Source organism: Anopheles coustani (assembly GCF_943734705.1).
Source record: "Anopheles coustani chromosome X unlocalized genomic scaffold, idAnoCousDA_361_x.2 X_unloc_10, whole genome shotgun sequence".
Lineage (NCBI taxonomy): Eukaryota > Metazoa > Arthropoda > Insecta > Diptera > Culicidae > Anopheles > Anopheles coustani.
Window position 1 is genome coordinate 4733 of NW_026525049.1, and position 17768 is coordinate 22500.

Here is a 17768-nt window from a genome sequence, read left to right on the forward strand (position 1 = left end):
TTGAGTCGCAACCAGATTCCGACTTGGCCCACCGACCACGGGTTGACCGGGTCGGTGGAGCCGGACTGTGTTGGACAAGTATCAACTTCGAACGTTTTAACCGCAACAATTTTAATATACGCTAGTGGAGCTGGAATTACCGCGGCTGCTGGCACCAGACTTGCCCTCCACTTGATCCTCGTAGAAGGATTTATGCTCTACTCATTCCAATTATGAAACATCATTAAAGAGTTTCATATTGTTATTTCTCGTCACTACCTCCCCGTCCCGGGATTGGGTAATTTACGCGCCTGCTGCCTTCCTTGGATGTGGTAGCCATTTCTCAGGCTCCCTCTCCGGAATCGAACCCTGATTCCCCGTTACCCGTTGCAACCATGGTAGTCCTCTATACTACCATCCATAGTTGATAGGGCAGATATTTGCGAGATCTGTCGTCGGTGCGAGACCATACGATCAGCATCATTATCCAGACTTCAACTCAATGACACGGAGAACCCGCGATTGGTTTGACTAATAAGTGCACCAGTTCCCGCGAGGGTCCTGGCATGTTGCATGTATTAGCTCTAGATTTTCCACAGTTATCCAAGTAACTAGGTTGATGATCTCGTAAATTATAGCTGTTATACTGAGCCTTATGCGGTTTCACATTAAATCTGTTTGTACTTAGACATGCATGGCTTAACCTTTGAGACGAGCGTATATTACTGGTAGGATCAACCAGAATTCCGACTTTGCGTTCGAATGTTCATTGTCCCATTGCACCCGGAGGAGCAAACACCACGTTCTATATGTTGTCAAGTCCGGTAGCACACGGGAGGCGAGCCCCCGTGCGAACCTCATTGCCCTCGTATCACACACACACCCGATGCACCGGACAGGCACTTGAGCGGCATTCGACTCCGCTAAGCGCTCGTGCGCCCGATTGTGCATGCGCTGACGGGGCCTTCATACCCCTACCACAGCGACCTTATGCCAAACTTCCATGAATACTTAGGTGAGCTGACAAGGGCCTTCATTTCCCTACCATCAACTAAAGGACACGCTAGGCGCGTCCGATCATTGCAACTGCGGGGCTTTCATACCCCAATCACCACAGTACGCAATTCACCAGAGTTTAATCACAACCCCCCCGGACATGGCACACTATTAACTTGCAACAAAACTTGGTGTGTGCCGGGCACATCGGTTCCACAAAATCATTCCCGATGTACCCCAATTGGGGTTGCGAACGCATTCACGGTCCTCTGACACACCCAACCAAGCGTGGATACTACATACCTCAAACACCCAGTACACTAACAGACAAATCAACATATGGTTGCTTTCCCCCAGACATTTGCCAATCACTTGGCACCCGGACGGGAACTCGCTCCTGATTGCGCCAATGCCACCCATTTGCCAAGAGCGAGTTCTGTATGTAGATTTCATTTGGAAAGACAACCGTGTACTGGATATTCTATCCGACGATTACAGATGACGAGTACGAGACTCGACTACACTCACGGATAATACATTTTGGGTCGAGATTGCTTTCGGGGTTTTCGATTGGTCTTGCGCTTGTAAACGTATAACTTTGACTTGTGGTAACCTCGGTTTGTTAGTCGATCACGTGGTTGTGAACTGGGTAGGGGTGAGCAATCTGTTCACTTGCACTCTGGGTAGGAATATGGTGAGCGCTATAGGTTAAAGATCATGGTATGGTTCCATCGTGATGACTTTCGCTAGATAGTAGTATGTTTGGATAGTTATAACGTTTTTGGCCATTTGTTCATAGTGTTCGGTTCATTCAGGAATTCGATTGGTCTTTGCTTCACACACGTGGTCGATCACTTGGATGTGAACTAGGGTGAGATTAAGGTGTTCACTAGTGCTCTTCGGTTTTGGATCAGTAATGAGCACTTGATTGGTTTCGCATAATATGTATCCATAGTGATGACTCTTTCCAGCTTAAGATTTCGTTACCAGTTTCGAATCCTCCCCACGTTCGCTTTTACTTGGTTAGGTTTTCGAGTGTAGATTTGAAAGCAATCTCATGTATGTATCCCATCTGATATAAGCCACTGACAGTTCATGTCACCTCGTTCAACTCTCGCTGGGTCACAGAAGTATGTTACTGCGCCCATTATCCCTACTCGGATAGGTTCGGTTCGTTCGTTTTATACTACGGTGAGTAAACTCAATTTGTGCATCGCATAGCCATGGAAAGCAAGCTTTCGCGGGCCTCTTCGACTGTTTTGATACGAGCTGTGCCCGTGATGCTTGTCATCCCAGGATACTAGACCCCTTTGGACGACCGCATGACCATCAGAAAGTAAATTCCACGTTCGATTTGGGGTGTGAACCCCGAACATAAAGTCTTTGTGTAGAACCACGAGGGCTCTATAGTACCGATTCTCTCGGTACGCTTGGTCCGTGTTCCTTTATGTTCGTACTCTTGTGTGTTTAATATTCATGTTCGATTTGGGATATTTGCTACTTTCACCAGGGTCCCGTTCTTCATACAAGTCTGCCTTGCTAATGTGGTAACTTTTTAGTGTAGTTCTGACATTCCAATTTTGGGACTTAGCCGATTTTTCATATATTTCCATATGACCCATAGGGTCCCTTTCTTCATACAAGCTTGCCTAGGGCGATCGGTCAAAACTCGTCTTACTATTCGATTGGTCTTCGCACTTTCACCCTAGGCAGTTCGCCTAGGTCTGTCTTCTTGAGGAGGCCAAAACCCGAAATAAGGAGGTCCGGCCGACCCAGAAACCTCCCCTGTCTGAACTACACTAACCCGATTTTTCAGGGTCCTCAGCGCCATACAACTTTGCCTAGGTCACTTGTACCCTTGACTTAGGCCATCTGACTTGGTCCGTGTTTCTTCCTAGGGTTCACCTAGGTACTTTGCCTTGCTTGATGTGGTAACTTTTTAGTGTAGTTCAGAAATCCCAATTTTGGGACTTAGCCGATTTTTCATGTATTTCCATATGACCCGTAGGGTCCCTTTCTTCATACAAGCTTGCCTAGGGCGATCGGTCAAAACTTGTCTTACTATTCGATTGGTCTTCGCACTTTCACCCTAGGCAGTTCGCCTAGGTCTGTCTTCTTGAGGAGGCCAAAACCCGAAATAAGGAGGTCCGGCCGACCCAGAAACCTCCCCTGTCTGAACTACACTAACCCGATTTTTCAGGGTCCTCAGCGCCATACAACTTTGCCTAGGTCACTTGTACCCTTGACTTAGGCCATCTGACTTGGTCCGTGTTTCTTCCTAGGGTTCACCTAGGTACTTTGCCTTGCTTCATGTGGTAACTTTTTAGTGTAGTTCTGACATCCCAATTTTGGGACTTAGCCGATTTTTCATGTATTTCCATATGACCCGTAGGGTCCCTTTCTTCATACAAGCTTGCCTAGGGCGATCGGTCAAAACTTGTCTTACTATTCGATTGGTCTTCGCACTTTCACCCTAGGCAGTTCGCCTAGGTCTGTCTTCTTGAGGAGGCCAAAACCCGAAATAAGGAGGTCCGGCCGACCCAGAAACCTCCCCTGTCTGAACTACACTAACCCGATTTTTCAGGGTCCTCAGCGCCATACAACTTTGCCTAGGTCACTTGTACCCTTGACTTAGGCCATCTGACTTGGTCCGTGTTTCTTCCTAGGGTTCACCTAGGTACTTTGCCTTGCTTCATGTGGTAACTTTTTAGTGTAGTTCTGACATCCCAATTTTGGGACTTAGCCGATTTTTCATGAATTTCCATATGACCCTAAGGGTCCCTTTCTTCATACAAGCTTGCCTAGGGCGATCGGTCAAAACTTGTCTTACTATTCGATTGGTCTTCGCACTTTCACCCTAGGCAGTTTGCCTAGGTCTGTCTTCTTGAGGAGGTCAAAACCCAAAATAAGGAGGTTCAGCCGACCCAAAAACCTCCCCTGTCTGAACTACACTAACCCGATTTTTCAGGGTCCTCAGCGCCATACAACTTTGCCTAGGTCACATGTACTCTTGACTTAGGCCATCTGACTTGGTCCGTGTTTCTTCTTAGGGTTCACCTAGGTACTTTGCCTTGCTTGATGTGGTAACTTTTTAGTGTAGTTCAGACATCCCAATTTTGGGACTTAGCCGATTTTTCATGGATTTTCCATATGACCCATAGGGTCCCTTTCTTCATACAAGCTTGCCTAGGGCGATCGGTCAAAACTTGTCTTACTATTCGATTGGTCTTCGCACTTTCACCCTAGGCAGTTTGCCTAGGTGTAGCTTCTTGAGGAGGTCAAAACCCAAAATAAGGAGGTTCAGCCGACCCAAAAACCTCCCCTGTCTAAACTACACTAACCAGATTTTTCAGGGTCCTCACCGTCATACAACTTTGCCTAGGTCACTTGCACTCTTGACTTAGGCCATCTGACTTGGTCCGTGTTTCTTCCTAGGGTTCACCTAGGTACTTTGCCTTGTTTGATGTGGTAACTTTTTAGTGTAGTTCTGACATCCCAATTTTGGGACTTAGCCGATTTTTCATGTATTTCCATATGACCCTTAGGGTCCCTTTCTTCATACAAGCTTGCCTAGGGCGATCGGTCAAAACTTGTCTTACTATTCGATTGGTCTTCGCACTTTCACCCTAGGCAGTTTGCCTAGGTGTAGCTTCTTGATGAGGCCAAAACCCAAAATAAGGGGGTTCGGCCGACCCAAAAACCTACCCTGTCTAAACTACACTAACCAGATTTTTCAGGGTCCTCAGCGCCATACAACTTTGCCTAGGTCACTTGTTCTCTTGACTTAGGCCATCTGACTTGGTCCGTGTTTCTTCCTAGGGTTCACCTAGGTACTTTGCCTTGCTTGGTGTGGTAACTTTTTAGTGTAGTTCTGACATCCTCATTTTGGGACTTAGCCGATTTTTCGTAAAATGCCATATGACCCATATGGGTCCTTTCCTTCATATAAGTTTGCCTTGCTTGGTGTGGTAACATTTGAGTGTAGTTCTGACATCATCATTTTGGGACTTAGCCGATTTTTCGTCAAATACCATATGACCCATATGGGTCCTTTCCTTCATATAAGTTTGCCTTGCTTGGTGTGGTAACATTTGAGTGTAGTTCTGACATCCCCATTTTGGGACTTAGCCGATTTTTCGTAAAATACCATATGACCCATCAGGGTCCTTTGCTTCATATAAGTTTGCCTTGCTTGGTGTGGTAACATTTGAGTGTAGTTCTGACATCCCCATTTTGGGACTTAGCCGATTTTTCGTAAAATACCATATGACCCATCAGGGTCCTTGCCTTCATATAAGTTTGCCTTGCTTGGTGTGGTAACATTTGAGTGTAGTTCTGACATCCCCATTTTGGGACTTAGCCGATTTTTCGATCAATACCATATGACCCATCAGGGTCCTTTGCTTCATATAAGTTTGCCTTGCTTGGTGTGGTAACATTTGAGTGTAGTTCTGACATCCCCATTTTGGGACTTAGCCGATTTTTCGTAAAATACCATATGACCCATCAGGGTCCTTTGCTTCATATAAGTTTGCCTTGCTTGGTGTGGTAACTTGTTAGTGTAGTTCTGACATCATCATTTTGGGACTTAGCCGATTTTTCGTAAAATACCATATGACCCATCAGGGTCCTTGCCTTCATATAAGTTTGCCTTGCTTGGTGTGGTAACATTTGAGTGTAGTTCAGACATCCCCATTTTGGGACTTAGCCGATTTTTCGTAAAATACCATATGACCCATCAGGGTCCTTTGCTTCATATAAGTTTGCCTTGCTTGGTGTGGTAACATTTGAGTGTAGTTCTGACATCCCCATTTTGGGACTTAGCCGATTTTTCGTAAAATACCATTTGACCCATCAGGGTCTTTTGCTTCATATAAGTTTGCCTTGCTTGGTGTGGTAACATATGAGTGTAGTTCAGACATCCCCATTTTGGGACTTAGCCGATTTTTCGTAAAATACCATATGACCCATCAGGGACCTTGCCTTCATATAAGTTTGCCTTGCTTGGTGTGGTAACATTTGAGTGTAGTTCTGACATCCCCATTTTGGGACTTAGCCGATTTTTCGATCAATACCATTTGACCCATCAGGGTCCTTTGCTTCATATAAGTTTGCCTTGCTTGGTGTGGTAACTTGTTAGTGTAGTTCTGACATCATCATTTTGGGACTTAGCCGATTTTTCGTAAAATACCATATGACCCATCAGGGTCCTTTGCTTCATATAAGTTTGCCTTGCTTGGTGTGGTAACATTTGAGTGTAGTTCTGACATCCCCATTTTGGGACTTAGCCGATTTTTCGTAAAATACCATATGACCCATCAGGGTCCTTTGCTTCATATAAGTTTGCCTTGCTTGGTGTGGTAACTTGTTAGTGTAGTTCTGACATCATCATTTTGGGACTTAGCCGATTTTTCGTAAAATACCATATGACCCATCAGGGTCCTTTGCTTCATATAAGTTTGCCTTGCTTGGTGTGGTAACATTTGAGTGTAGTTCTGACATCCCCATTTTGGGACTTAGCCGATTTTTCGTAAAATACCATATGACCCATCAGGGTCCTTTGCTTCATATAAGTTTGCCTTGCTTGGTGTGGTAACTTGTTAGTGTAGTTCTGACATCATCATTTTGGGACTTAGCCGATTTTTCGTAAAATACCATATGACCCATCAGGGTCCTTGCCTTCATATAAGTTTGCCTTGCTTGGTGTGGTAACATTTGAGTGTAGTTCTGACATCCCCATTTTGGGACTTAGCCGATTTTTCGATCAATACCATATGACCCATCAGGGTCCTTTGCTTCATATAAGTTTGCCTTGCTTGGTGTGGTAACATTTGAGTGTAGTTCTGACATCCCCATTTTGGGACTTAGCCGATTTTTCGTAAAATACCATATGACCCATCAGGGTCCTTTGCTTCATATAAGTTTGCCTTGCTTGGTGTGGTAACTTGTTAGTGTAGTTCTGACATCATCATTTTGGGACTTAGCCGATTTTTCGTAAAATACCATATGACCCATCAGGGTCCTTGCCTTCATATAAGTTTGCCTTGCTTGGTGTGGTAACATTTGAGTGTAGTTCTGACATCCCCATTTTGGGACTTAGCCGATTTTTCGTAAAATACCATATGACCCATCAGGGTCCTTTGCTTCATATAAGTTTGCCTTGCTTGGTGTGGTAACATTTGAGTGTAGTTCTGACATCCCCATTTTGGGACTTAGCCGATTTTTCGTAAAATACCATATGACCCATCAGGGTCCTTTGCTTCATATAAGTTTGCCTTGCTTGGTGTGGTAACTTGTTAGTGTAGTTCTGACATCATCATTTTGGGACTTAGCCGATTTTTCGTAAAATACCATATGACCCATCAGGGTCCTTGCCTTCATATAAGTTTGCCTTGCTTGGTGTGGTAACATTTGAGTGTAGTTCTGACATCCCCATTTTGGGACTTAGCCGATTTTTCGTAAAATACCATATGACCCATCAGGGTCCTTTGCTTCATATAAGTTTGCCTTGCTTGGTGTGGTAACTTGTTAGTGTAGTTCTGACATCATCATTTTGGGACTTAGCCGATTTTTCGTAAAATACCATATGACCCATCAGGGTCCTTGCCTTCATATAAGTTTGCCTTGCTTGGTGTGGTAACATTTGAGTGTAGTTCTGACATCCCCATTTTGGGACTTAGCCGATTTTTCGTAAAATACCATATGACCCATCAGGGTCCTTTGCTTCATATAAGTTTGCCTTGCTTGGTGTGGTAACTTGTTAGTGTAGTTCTGACATCCCCATTTTGGGACTTAGCCGATTTTTCGTAAAATACCATATGACCCATCAGGGTCCTTGCCTTCATATAAGTTTGCCTTGCTTGGTGTGGTAACATATGAGTGTAGTTCTGACATCCCCATTTTGGGACTTAGCCGATTTTTCGTAAAATACCATATGACCCATCAGGGTCCTTTGCTTCATATAAGTTTGCCTTGCTTGGTGTGGTAACATTTGAGTGTAGTTCTGACATCATCATTTTGGGACTTAGCCGATTTTTCGTAAAATACCATATGACCCATCAGGGTCCTTGCCTTCATATAAGTTTGCCTTGCTTGGTGTGGTAACATTTGAGTGTAGTTCTGACATCCCCATTTTGGGACTTAGCCGATTTTTCGATCCATCCTATATGACCCATCAGGGTCCTTTTTCTTCATATAAGTTTCCCAAGACTTAGTGCTTTTTACCTTTGGACACCAATATCACCCTTACGGGTTTCTTTGATCTTCTCACTTTGTATTGACCAAATGTAGGTCTTGCCATGCCAAACATATAATTGTTCTACACCAAGTCTCTATCTCGTACCGCCAGCTCGGTACATTCGATCAACCTGCCCTTAAGGCACCCGGGACTTAGCCATTTTTTCACATTTTTCATGATTTTGAGGCAACTTTTCTCGACTTTGTCACCTTATATCACCAAGATCCTTTCCCTTTAGCGCTTCACTCTGTTCGTATGATTTTTAGCGCTGACTATCACCTTTCTATCGCTGACCTCAGCTTCTTATTCGGTGCCATAGAGCCAGAGATATTTGGTGTATGCTGTTATAAGGGAAGTTTGTCACTTTTTCAAAGGCCCACTTTGGGACGCCCATATCTCACCTTCACGTATCTTCGATCTTCTTGTCGTCTATGGACGAAACTTAGGTCTTGTATTGGCCAACTTATAAATGTTCTACGGCCAAGCCGTATCTCTTACCGCCAGCCCGGTATTCATGGACTTACTCGGATTTTCGCCTCTCGTGGTAACAATTTCTGAATTTGACTCACAATAACACCCGAACGGTCACATGCTAGCGCTTTGCTTGGTAGGAATTATAGTTAGCGCTACCTTTTCTCTTTCCATCGATACCTTGTTCGTTCCATTCCATGCCATACAGCCGAAGTTATGATGTTTCCCGTTTTCCATATCATGTGGAGCTTATGCTCTGGGAAAACCATCTAACACCTGTACCACCCTTTTAGGTACCACCGATCTCGAGACTATGTTCGGGCCAAATATAGGTTATAACATGCCCAACTTATAATTGTTCTACACCAAGTCTCTATCTCTTACCGCCTGCTCGGTATTTTACTCGTAAGTCCAAATTTCACAACTTGTACTTTTTGGCCCAATGTACTCGAGTTTCAATTTTGGTAACATTTTTCGACTTTGACGCTTAATAACTTCCAAATCATGCTTGTTAGCGCTTTGCTTTCTTCTAGTCGTATCTAGCGCTGGGTGTTACCTTTCCAAAACATATCCTAGCTCTACAATCCATGCCATACAGCCGGAGCTACATGGTGCACAAGTCAAATCCATTTTAGCCATGTTTCATTTTTGCTAATTTTTGACCACTCGTATCACCCTTCCAGAGTGGTCCGATCTTCTCGCTTTCTATGGACGACTTTTAGGTCTCGTAGAGGCAAACTTATAAGTATTCTACGTCAACCCGCTATCTCTTACCGCTTGCTCGGTATTCTTGGTCTTGTGTGATTTTTGGCCATTTTGGTATTATTTTTCCACTTTGTCGCTTAATAACTCAGTTTTGCTCAACACTTAGCGCTTCGGTTGTTTGGGATTATAGTTAGCGCTCGGTTCGACCTTTCCAACACTGATCTAAGCTTGTCGATCCGTTCCATACAGCCTGAGTTATTCGCGATACCGTGTTTCAATCCATTTCTCAAGTCTCGTTTTGGTCCAACTTTGAACCAGCCATATCACCCTGATGGGTACCTCCGATCTTCTCGCTCTATATTGGCCAAAGTTAGGTCTTGTGGTAACGTACTTATGATTGTTCTACGCCGTGTTCGTAGCTCTTATCGTTCGCCCGCTATTTTCGATCATAAGAAGAATTTTCGCCTCTAAACCACCATTTTTCACCTTTGCCCTCTAATATGACCGACTTGCTCAACACCTAGCGCTTCGCTTGGTAGGACACATAGCTAGCGCTCGTCAAGACCTTTCCAACGCATATCCAAGCTTTCCGATCCGAGCCATACAGCCTGAGCTATAGGCGATACCGTTTTTCCCATTTTCTTGGTCACACGCACTTTAGGGTACCCCTTTTTGCCTTTGACCCTTAATACCTCCTCCGGGTCACTAGTAGGCGCTCAGCTTGGTAGGAAACATAGCTAGAGCAGGCCTTCACCTTTCCAAAACTGCCGAAAGTGTACCGATCCGACATCTAGAACCAAAGTTATGGTCATTCCCATCATGCTCTACTTTCATGGTCAACCTCCACCAAGCACACCTAGGTTGGACCAACTTTCACCAACTCATCTCGAACCCCAAATTTGCTTCGACCTACTAGGTTTCCCTAGTAAAGTGGTCAAAACATCCATTACAACACGACTGGTCTTTCTGGTGGTCGACCTAGGCGACTTTGTTCGACGACCACCACCCCATGGAACTAAAAGACGTCCCTTGATACGGACCACCGATACATTTTCCGGCCTGTCTAAACTACACTCATCGAAATTTTTTTGGGTCCCCACCGTCATACAAGTTTCCCTAGGTCAAGTTTTTCTTCCGGATCGGCCGCGGACCTCACTTTTCATTATCTAGGGAGGCCATAGGGCCCCAAAAGGGGTTTTTTAAAATTTTCGACACTTTCGACTTTGGTCGGATTTTTTCCGATTTTGGTCCGACCTAGGGACTTGGTGGTCCAAGGAGCCTCGGGACCAAACTTTTTTCTCAGGGGTCCCTACCTCCATACAACTTTGCCTAGGTCAATTTTTTGTTCCAAATCGACCGCGGATTTCACTTTTCAATATCTGGGGCTCGTGTAGAGTCCGAATATGAGGTTTTCTCATTTTTCGACATTTTCGACTTTTTTCGACTTTTTTCGGGTTTTTCGACCTAGGGGTCCGCCGAACAAATTTTGGGTCAAAAATTTTTATTGAACTAGTCGAAAGTACGCAAAAAGATAAGACTTTTTGCCGAAGACACCATGCCCCGGAACCGACTCCTTCCCCTTCAAAATTGGGGACAAACGTGATTTTTGAAACTTTTCCTTAGGGAGCCCAAGACTTAGAAAATTTTCAAATTCTCGATTTTTCGATTGCGAGCTAGCGCTTTGCGGTCTTCGGCAATGTTGTAGATCTCGACGAGATAAGACTTTTTGGTCAAGGGACATTTTGCCCTCCGACCCCTCCTTCCCCCCGCAAATCGCCCCCCAAAGTGCAATTTTTGCATTTTCACCTCTTTGCACGCACTGTTCGGCCCAAATGGCCACTTTCTATGGGTCTGAGCGCTTTGCAGTCTTCGGCAAACTTTTAGAGCGTACCAAGCCCTAATTATAATTTTTCTACACCACCTTCGTACCTCTTCATCCCTGGCCGCTATTCGCGTACCAAGGTAATTTTTGTTCATTTTGTCAACATTTTTCATCTTTGACTGCTTATATCGGCCTTGCCATGAACCGATAGCGCTTCGCTGTGTTCTAACGTAAGTTAGTACTACTCTTTACCTTTCCAAATCATATCTTAGGTTGCCATTTGCTTGCGTACAGCCGGAGCTATGAGCGATACCGTAAAAAGTACCGAAACTTGGAAAAATCCTTTGATCGCCCATATCCCCCCTTTGGGGGCCAGATATCGAAAAAAGTTCTGATTCAAAAAGTTGCGCATTAACGTGTTCTAGTTATGCCTAGAACATTTCACTTCGCTAGCTGGCCTGCAACTTAGCCGTAATTGGGATTTTAGGGTGTTCTTGGAGGCCCCATTTCCTGCGACTTGGTATCTTTTGGGCCCAATGTTTCTCTGATATCTCCACGAGTTTTCCAGATAGCCTTTTCAAACTTTCAGGGTGCCTAGAACACCTCAAGACCTTTCCAACGCTATGCCGTTTGCCTCGCTCGGACATCTACAGCCAAAGTTATTCGAGGTACACGGTACCTTACCCTGTTTTCTCAGTACTTGGTCGAAAATTTCGATCAGCCATATGACCGACTTGGACAACCCTGAGCGGGTTGGCCCCATATAACTAAACTTTCGTCTCGTGGAGGCAAACTTATAAATATTCCAAGTCAACTCGCTATCTCGTACCGCCTTGACGGTATACTTGGTCCAAAGGCCATTTCCAGCGACTTGGTCGCAATTTCGCTCTAAGTTTCGCTAATACCTTCGTCCGTGGACATGGTGATTTTTTGTTCGTATTTTTCCTTGATAGTCCCACTCAAGACTATTCCATACCAGAGCCAAGCGTCCCGCTAAGTGCCATACAGCCTGAGCAGTAATTCATGAAAGGTACCTCTACCAGTTTTTGCCATACTTGGGTACAAACTTTGGATCGCCCATATCTCCACTTTGGAGGCCAGCCAGCACCTTGGCCCCATATACTTTTTTGTTGGTCATACCATGCACCAAATATAATTGTTCTACGCCAACTTGCTATCTCTTCTCCAACTTGCCGTTATTCTTGGTCCAAGACCCATTTCATTCGTTTTTGGACCCATTTTGCTATATGTTTCACTAATAGTTTCGGCCATGGACAAGCTGATTTTCTACTTGTATTTTTCCTTGATAGTCCCACTCAAGACCATTCCAAAACACACCGCAACTTGTCGCTCGGTGGCAAACTGACCGAGTTATAATTCATGAAAGGTACCTCAACTTGGTACACCACGTGGTCGGCCCAAACCATAAACCGACCAAACGACCGACTTAGAGCACCCTGACCGGGTTGCCCCCATATAATGAAAGTTGCGTCTCTACACGCCCAACTTATGAATATTCTACGCCAAGTCGCTATCTCTTACCGGTAAGCCGGTATTCACCTTCCAAGGGTGATTTTGGTCAAGTGCCATTTCCTGCGACTTGGTCCCCGAATTGGACCATCATCACCTAATATCTCCGTGGTCTTTCAACTCAGCCTCATGAAACTTTCAGGGTAGATAGGTCTCCCCAAGACCTTTCCAACGGTGAGCCGTTTGCCTCGCTCGGCCATCTACAGCCGAAGTTATTAATGGTACTTGGTACCTTACCCTGTTTTTTCCATACTTGTTCGTACTTGGGTACAAACTTTGGATCGCCCATATCTCCACTTTGGAGGCCAGCTAGCACCTTGGCCCCATATACTTTTTTGTTGATGATACCATGCACCAAATATAATTGTTCTACGCAAGCTTGCTATCTCTTCTCCAACTTGCCGTTATTCTTGGTCCAATTCCCATTTCATTCGTTTTTGGACCCATTTTGCTATATGTTTCACTAATAGCTTCGGCCATGGACAAGCTGATTTTCGATTGGTATTTTTCCTTGATAGTCCCACTCAAGACCATTCCAAAACACACCGCAGCTTGTCGCTCGGTGGCAAACTGACCAAGTTATAATTCATGAAAGGTACCTCAACTTGGCACACCACGTGGTCGGCCCAAACCATAAACCGACCAAACGACCGACTTGGAGCACCCTGACCGGGTTGGCCCCATATAATAAAAGTTGCATCTCTACACGCCCAACTTATGAATATTCTACGCCAAGTCGCTATCTCTTACCGGTAAGCCGGTATTCACCTTCCAAGGGTGATTTTGGTCAAGTGCCATTTCCTGCGACTTGGTCCCCGAATTGGACCATCATCACCTACTATCTCCGTGGTATTTCAACTCAGCCTCATGAAACTTTCAGGGTAGATAGGTCTCCCCAAGACCTTTCCAACGGTGAGCCGTTTGCCTCGCTCGGCCATCTACAGCCGAAGTTATTAATGGTACTTGGTACCTTACCCTGTTTTTTCCATACTTGTTCGTACTTGGGTACAAACTTTGGATCGCCCATATCTCCACTTTGGAGGCCAGCTAGCACCTTGGCCCCATATACTTTTTTGTTGGTCATGCCATGCACCAAATATAATTGTTCTACGCCAACTTGCTATCTCTTCTCCAACTTGCCGTTATTCTTGGTCCAATTCCCATTTCATTCGTTTTTGGACCCATTTTGCTATATGTTTCACTAATAGCTTCGGCCATGGACAAGCTGATTTTCGATTGGTATTTTTCCTTGATAGTCCCACTCAAGACCATTCCAAAACACACCGCAGCTTGTCGCTCGGTGGCAAACTGACCAAGTTATAATTCATGAAAGGTACCTCAACTTGGCACACCACGTGGTCGGCCCAAACCATAAACCGACCAAACGACCGACTTGGAGCACCCTGACCGGGTTGGCCCCATATAATAAAAGTTGCATCTCTACACGCCCAACTTATGAATATTCTACGCCAAGTCGCTATCTCTTACCGGTAAGCCGGTATTCACCTTCCAAGGGTGATTTTGGTCAAGTGCCATTTCCTGCGACTTGGTCCCCGAATTGGACCATCATCACCTACTATCTCCGTGGTATTTCAACTCAGCCTCATGAAACTTTCAGGGTAGATAGGTCTCCCCAAGACCTTTCCAACGGTGAGCCGTTTGCCTCGCTCGGCCATCTACAGCCGAAGTTATTAATGGTACTTGGTACCTTACCCTGTTTTTTCCATACTTGTTCGTACTTGGGTACAAACTTTGGATCGCCCATATCTCCACTTTGGAGGCCAGCCAGCACCTTGGCCCCATATACTTTTTTGTTGGTGATACCATGCACCAAATATAATTGTTCTACGCAAGCTTGCTATCTCTTCTCCAACTTGCGGTTATTTTTGACTCAAGTCCCATTTCCAGAGTTTTTGGTACCAATTTGCTCTATGTTTCGCTAATAGCTTCGCCCAAGGACTTTGTGATTTTTTGTTCGCATTTTTCCTAAATAGTCCCACTCAAGACTATTCCAAATCACACCTTAGCTTGTCGCTCAGTGCCATACAGCCAGAGTTTTAATTCATGAAAGGTACATCACCTTGGTACACCACGTGGTCGGTCCAAACCATCAACCAACCATATGACCGACTTCGAGTCGAGCTAGCGGCTAGGCTCAATATAATGAAATGCGTGTCTTGATGCGGGCTACTGACGGTCTGAACAATGTAGCTCGCTAGCTCGTCTCTAAACTTGTGTTTTGGTCGAATATTGGGTGTTCATGTACCACTTCGGGTAACATGGACTTTGGTGCAACTTTACCACTTGTGCACTTAATTACTTCCCGGTCATTCAAGTCTTTGCCTTCATACTTTCAGGGTAGTTAGGTCTCGTCGAGACCTTTCCATACATATGCCAAACTCATCGATCGGACATCTATAGCCCGAGTTATTCGCGGTACACCGTACCTTACCCTGTTTTTTCCTCAATTGGGTACAAACCTTGGAACACCCATATCGCCCCTTTAGAGACTAGCTGGCACGTTGGCCTTATATAATGATAAGTGCACCTCAACTAGGGCTACTGACGGTCAGAACATTTCAACTTGCTAGCTCGGGCCCACACTTGTGTTTTTCTCGAATATATGGTTCAAGTGTGCCACTTTGGGCACTTTTGGACATTTTGTCCCCACACAACTTTCTTGCCTTGGTAGATAGGGTCTTGTGTTTTTGGGCAAAAAGATGCACCAAGATATGGTCTAACTTTCGTTCTTGTACCGCAAAGCGCTACCTCCAACACCCGAGGAGATAGAAAGTGATTATGTTCGGTATATCGGTCTTCCATGGCCTACTATGGTAAGCCCCTGCAGGTATGCAACCGAAGGTGCTTGGTACATGTATTTGGTGCAAAATCGGTGCAAAGTAGGTGTTTCCTTGATCGGGCTATAACTTTCTTGGTTGATGTTGGATTGCTTTGCGGTCTTCGGGGGATAGTTAGGGAACATGTTGGCCAACATTTTCTTATTCCTCAGCCTGGCCGTACCTCCTACCGTCTAGGCGGTATTCATGCTCTAAGTTGGAACTTGTGTTCCTTCGGGCAACTTTTCTGACTTTGACGCTTAATATCTTCCGTTCATATGCAGTCTAAGCTCTGCAACTCTCAGGAAAGCTAGTACTACTCATTTCCTTTCCATATCAGTCTTTGGCTTGTCGATCCGATGTCTACAGCCTTACTTATTCACGTTCCCTGTGAAGGTAGGTTTTTGCCCATTTTCCAGTTCATGTGGTAACATTCCCAGACTTTGCCGGCTTTCTCTTCATGTGGTAACTTGCTTGCTCATGTGGTAACTTGGAAGTGTATTTCTGACAGACCCAATCTGGGACTTAGCCGATTTTTCTCTGCATATTATATGGATCCATCACTAGGCCATCTTGCTTGCTCATGTGATAACTTGGAAGTGTATTTCTGACAGACCCAATCTGGGACTTAGCCGATTTTTCTCTTCATATCATATGGATCCATCACTAGGCCATCTTGCTTGCTTGTGTGGTAACTTGATAGTGTATGTCTGACAGACCCAATCTGGGACTTAGCCGATTTTTCTCTTCATATCATATGGATCCATCACTAGGCCATCTTGCTTGCTTGTGTGGTAACTTGGAAGTGTATTTCTGACAGACCCAATCTGGGACTTAGCCGATTTTTCTCTTCATATCATATGGATCCATCACTAGGCCATCTTGCTTGCTTGTGTGGTAACTTGGAAGTGTATTTCTGACAGACCCAATCTGGGACTTAGCCGATTTTTCTCTTCATATTATATGGATCCTGGACTTAGCCGATTTTTCTCTTCATATCATATGGATCCATCACTAGGCCATCTTGCTTGCTTGTGTGGTAACTTGGAAGTGTATTTCTGACAGACCTAATCTGGGACTTAGCCGATTTTTCTCTTCATATTATATGGATCCTGGACTTAGCCGATTTTTCTCTTCATATCATATGGATCCATCACTAGGCCATCTTGCTTGCTTGTGTGGTAACTTGATAGTGTATTTCCGACAGACCCAATCTCGGACTTAGCCGATTTTTCTCTTCATATTATATGGTTCCATCACTAGGCCATCTTGCTTGCTTGTGTGGTATCTTGAAAGTGTATGTCTGACAGACCCAATCTCGGACTTAGCCGACTTTTCTCTTCATATAATATGGATCCTGGACTTAGCCTGTTATTAGGTTATTATATATGGATCCTGGACTTAGCCGATTATTAGGTTATTATATATGGATCCTGGACTTAGCCGATTTTTCTCTTCATATAATATGGATCCGGGACTTAGCCGATTATTAGGTTATTATATATGGATCCTGGACTTAGCCGATATTTCTCTTCATATAATATGGATCCGGGACTTAGCCGATTTTTCTCTTCATATAATATGGATCCGGGACTTAGCCGATTTTTCTCTTCATATAATATGGATCCGGGACTTAGCCAATTTTTCTCTTCATGTGGTAACGTATGCCAATCGCTCACAAGTCATGGGATAAGGGTACTTGTGTTCTTCCATCTTCTAAGTCCCGCACGGGGACATCGTGATCGCCCCAAGTCCGGAATAGCGCCAAGTCAAGCCCCACGGTGGCCGTACAGGACCTGTTAGCGGCGGCCCCACTGACAGCACTAATCCGGACTTAGAAATTATATCTTTCTAATCGAACACCACACACGCAACACCACCATACCACCATCTCCTTGCAAGTACCTAAGTACCCGCAACTCCATGGTGAAGGCAATGTCACTCCATCACCAACCTCTTTGCATTGCAAGCACTTGCGTACCTACAACACTCCGAAGAAGGCAACGGCGCGCGATGCTCGACTCCACACACCTCACCACACCACACCACCGATGGCCAGCCAGCCAGCCAGCCCAGCTAAGGGCTAACCCACCAACCAACCACCAATGGCCTAGGCCAGCCGGATCCCACCTTCAAGTCCAAGCACAGCCAAGTGCAAGTACCGCCAAGTGTTCACCAACCAACCATCACA